Source organism: Schistocerca serialis, unplaced genomic scaffold (assembly GCF_023864345.2).
Source record: "Schistocerca serialis cubense isolate TAMUIC-IGC-003099 unplaced genomic scaffold, iqSchSeri2.2 HiC_scaffold_1045, whole genome shotgun sequence".
NCBI classification, from domain to species: domain Eukaryota; kingdom Metazoa; phylum Arthropoda; class Insecta; order Orthoptera; family Acrididae; genus Schistocerca; species Schistocerca serialis.
In genome coordinates this window covers 87,501-92,500 of record NW_026047234.1, presented here as the reverse complement: position 1 = coordinate 92,500, position 5,000 = coordinate 87,501, and the positions used below count along the sequence as shown (strand labels likewise).

Genomic DNA, 5,000 nt, shown 5'->3' with positions numbered 1-5,000 from the left:
AGGCTCCACTCCTGGTGGTGCCCTTCCGTCAATTCCTTTAAGTTTCAGCTTTGCAACCATACTTCCCCCGGAACCCAAAAGCTTTGGTTTCCCGGAGGCTGCCCGCCGAGTCATCGGAGGAACTGCGGCGGATCGCTGGCTGGCATCGTTTATGGTTAGAACTAGGGCGGTATCTGATCGCCTTCGAACCTCTAACTTTCGTTCTTGATTAATGAAAACATACTTGGCAAATGCTTTCGCTTCTGTTCGTCTTGCGACGATCCAAGAATTTCACCTCTAACGTCGCAATACGAATGCCCCCGCCTGTCCCTATTAATCATTACCTCGGGTTCCGAAAACCAACAAAATAGAACCGAGGTCCTATTCCATTATTCCATGCACACAGTATTCAGGCGGGCTTGCCTGCTTTAAGCACTCTAATTTGTTCAAAGTAAACGTGCCGGCCCACCGAGACACTCAATAAAGAGCACCCTGGTAGGATTTCAACGGGGTCCGCCTCGGGACGCACGAGCACGCACGAGGCGGTCGCACGCCTTCGGCTCGCCCCACCGGCAGGACGTCCCACGATACATGCCAGTTAAACACCGACGGGCGGTGAACCAACAGCGTGGGACACAAATCCAACTACGAGCTTTTTAACCGCAACAACTTTAATATACGCTATTGGAGCTGGAATTACCGCGGCTGCTGGCACCAGACTTGCCCTCCAATAGATACTCGTTAAAGGATTTAAAGTGTACTCATTCCGATTACGGGGCCTCGGATGAGTCCCGTATCGTTATTTTTCGTCACTACCTCCCCGTGCCGGGAGTGGGTAATTTGCGCGCCTGCTGCCTTCCTTGGATGTGGTAGCCGTTTCTCAGGCTCCCTCTCCGGAATCGAACCCTGATTCCCCGTTACCCGTTACAACCATGGTAGGCGCAGAACCTACCATCGACAGTTGATAAGGCAGACATTTGAAAGATGCGTCGCCGGTACGAGGACCGTGCGATCAGCCCTAAGTTATTCAGAGTCACCAAGGCAAACGGACCGGACGAGCCGACCGATTGGTTTTGATCTAATAAAAGCGTCCCTTCCATCTCTGGTCGGGACTCTGTTTGCATGTATTAGCTCTAGAATTACCACAGTTATCCAAGTAACGTGGGTACGATCTAAGGAACCATAACTGATTTAATGAGCCATTCGCGGTTTCACCTTAATGCGGCTTGTACTGAGACATGCATGGCTTAATCTTTGAGACAAGCATATGACTACTGGCAGGATCAACCAGGGAGCTGCGTCAACTAGAGCTGAGCAGCCGGCCGCCCGGGAGTGTGTCCCGGGGGCCCGCGCGAACACGCAAGCGTCCGCTCAATTATTCTGCAAACAGGAGGAGGCTGAGCTCCCCTGCACAACACACCTCGAAACCCTCTCAGGTCCCGGCGGCGCGCAGCGCCGTCCTAAGTACTTGGTCGGGTTCGAGAGAGGCGCAATCGCCCGGAGTTAGGCGAGTAGACGCTTTAGGTGCGACCACCCATGCTCCCAACTGAGCTTGCCGCTGCCGACAGAGGCCCGGGAGCGTGCTGTCGTGGCATTGCCGGCGGGAGACAACACGCGCCACCTACGGTGACCGGCAGCTCCAACGCCAGCGCCACAGAAGGACAAAAGCCCTACTTGGGTGCCGAAGCGAACTCTCCCAGCACAGCGCACGCGCCAACACGTCCGCACAGCTGCGATACAAACCACCTGCGAGAACCGCTGGGGCGACCGAGCAGCAGACGGCGTCGCGGCGCCGAGCGCCGGGCGGCGGCGCATCCTCAGCGCACAAAGTCCTCAATCGGACCAGCACACTGCAGATGGCCACCGCGCTTCGCACCGGGCCCGCGAGGACCTACTTTGGCCGCAAGGCGCCGCGAGCAGGGGGCGCCGGCGCGCAGCTGCGCCGCCTGCCGCGTCCGTCGGCCGGCGCGCCTGCCACCGGCCGCCCCCACCAGCCGGCTGTAGCGCGTGCGCCCACGCACCGCGCTGCCAGCACGCCGGGCGGCCCCCCCTCACCGGCCGGGGACGGTCCCACCCAGCCACCGCCGCGTATCGCCTCACACCCAGATCCCCTTTCACGTTCGTGGGCATGGTGGGTCCCCTTTCACGTTCGTGGGCATGGTGGGTATCCCTGAAACAACCGGTTAATAGCTCGACCGATCGTCGCCAACACTGATTCACCTCTAGCGAGAACAACCGCACCACAACGGGTTACCGGTTGTTCATTTGCGTAACGTCACCAGCAAACGTACACGTCCATCGCCATTTGCAACGAGTATTGCATGCCTGTGTCAGGTGTCACAACACACTACGTCTGCCCACATAGACGCAACAACATGTGCACGCCTAGAGAACACGTGGAAGGTAGACCCCGTACGTATGCGGTGTCCATTGCGCGAACGACTGTCAGCCCGCCTCTGCAGCATGTCGCAGATGTGGAACGCGGTGCAACATGCTATCACGGTGTGTGAGAAGAGACGACTACGTCCGAATACACGCTCCACTACATCAACAGACTGCTCATGCTGATCGCCATCCAGGGCGTCCGTTCCTCCCACACGTCTGTATGGCGTACCACACTGCAATCCAGCTCTTATAGGGAGACGACACGTAGCTGCGTGCACAATATTTGGACTGTATGGTCCGCCGTTGCTAGGCGCTGTCGTCATACGGTCACATGGGCCACGATGTATCATTCAGTACATACGGAGCAATGTGCAGTACAGTTTGTGGGTTTTGCGTACATCGGCGGACAGGTGACAGGCCGTACCACAACGTAGGCTGAGTACGTCGGCATGCGAAGGGCATTGAACATGCAAACTTCTCACCGACCAGCTTGCGAAGGCAGGGGGGAAGGGGGGGGGGCATGTACGTCCTGCTGCTATCCACACTACAGTGTATAGCAGGAGCATGTGGAAAGTCAGCAACACCTGCAAAGTGTTTAACATGACGCGATACACAGGGGACCGGGCAGTGCGAGTAGCGAACTATATTGCGAGGGTTGCGGTTAGGCAACACTACACTACTTTAACGGGTTGCATAACAATTACAGAGCAGGTTCAGCGACAACGTGCGTCAGGTTAAGGCGCAATATAGTTTAGGTTACGGCGCACTTTAGGTTAGGTTAAGGCACATTATAGGTTAGGTTAAGGCACAACATGGGTTACGTTAAGGCACAACATGGGTTACGTTAAGGCACAACATGGGTTAGGTTAAGGCACAACATGGGTTAGGTTAAGGCACAACATGGGTTAGGTTAAGGCACAACATGGGTTAGGTTAAGGCACAACATGGGTTAGGTTAAGGCACAACATGGGTTAGGTTAAGGCACAACATGGGTTAGGTTAAGGCACAACATGGGTTAGGTTAAGGCACAACATGGGTTAGGTTAAGGCACAACATGGGTTAGGTTAAGGCACAACATGGGTTAGGTTAAGGCACAACATGGGTTAGGTTAAGGCACAACATGGGTTAGGTTAAGGCACAACATGGGTTAGGTTAAGGCACAACATGGGTTAGGTTAAGGCACAACATGGGTTAGGTTAAGGCACAACATGGGTTAGGTTAAGGCACAACATGGGTTAGGTTAAGGCACAACATGGGTTAGGTTAAGGCACAACATGGGTTAGGTTAAGGCACAACATGGGTTAGGTTAAGGCACAACATGGGTTAGGTTAAGGCACAACATGGGTTAGGTTAAGGCACAACATGGGTTAGGTTAAGGCACAACATGGGTTAGGTTAAGGCACAACATGGGTTAGGTTAAGGCACAACATGGGTTAGGTTAAGGCACAACATGGGTTAGGTTAAGGCACAACATGGGTTAGGTTAAGGCACAACATGGGTTAGGTTAAGGCACAACATGGGTTAGGTTAAGGCACAACATGGGTTAGGTTAAGGCACAACATGGGTTAGGTTAAGGCACAACATGGGTTAGGTTAAGGCACACCATGGGTTAGGTTAAGGCACACCATGGGTTAGGTTAAGGCACAACATGGGTTAGGTTAAGGCACAACATGGGTTAGGTTAAGGCACAACATGGGTTAGGTTAAGGCACAACATGGGTTAGGTTAAGGCACAACATGGGTTAGGTTAAGGCACAACGTAGGTTAGGTTAAGGCACAACGTGGGTTAGGTTAAGGCACAACGTGGGTTAGGTTAAGGCACAACGTGGGTTAGGTTAAGGCACAACGTGGGTTAGGTTAAGGCACAACATGGGTTAGGTTAAGGCACAACATGGGTTAGGTTAAGGCACACCATGGGTTAGGTTAAGGCACAACATGGGTTAGGTTAAGGCACAACATGGGTTAGGTTAAGGCACAACATGGGTTAGGTTAAGGCACAACATGGGTTAGGTTAAGGCACAACATGGGTTAGGTTAAGGCACAACATGGGTTAGGTTAAGGCACAACATGGGTTAGGTTAAGGCACAACGTAGGTTAGGTTAAGGCACAACGTGGGTTAGGTTAAGGCACAACATGGGTTAGGTTAAGGCACAACATGGGTTAGGTTAAGGCACAACATGGGTTAGGTTAAGGCACAACATGGGTTAGGTTAAGGCACAACATGGGTTAGGTTAAGGCACAACATGGGTTAGGTTAAGGCACAACATGGGTTACGTTACGGCACAACATGGGTTACGTTACGGCACAACATGGGTTACGTTACGGCACAACATGGGTTACGTTACGGCACAACATGGGTTACGTTACGGCACAACATGGGTTACGTTACGGCACAACATGGGTTACGTTACGGCACAACATGGGTTACGTTACGGCACAAATTAGGTTAGGTTACGGCACAAATTAGGTTAGGTTAAGGCACAAATTAGGTTAGGTTAAGGCACAAATTAGGTTAGGTTAAGGCACAAATTAGGTTAGGTTAAGGCACAAATTAGGTTAGGTTAAGGCACAAATTAGGTTAGGTTAAGGCACAAATTAGGTTAGGTTAAGGCACAAATTAGGTTAGGTTAAGGCACG

At 52.7% G+C, this 5,000-nt stretch overlaps 1 non-coding gene across 1 annotated transcript in view; it reads right to left on the bottom strand.

The window, feature by feature from the left end:
• The window catches only part of LOC126430372 (small subunit ribosomal RNA), a 1,909-nt gene extending 636 nt beyond the window's left edge, over positions 1 to 1,273 (bottom strand). Inside the window, exon 1 of the ribosomal RNA XR_007577125.1 lies at positions 1 to 1,273. This exon is cut by the window's left edge and continues 636 nt beyond it. This is a non-coding gene — a ribosomal RNA (small subunit ribosomal RNA).
• Between the last annotated feature and the right edge of the window lie 3,727 nt (positions 1,274 to 5,000).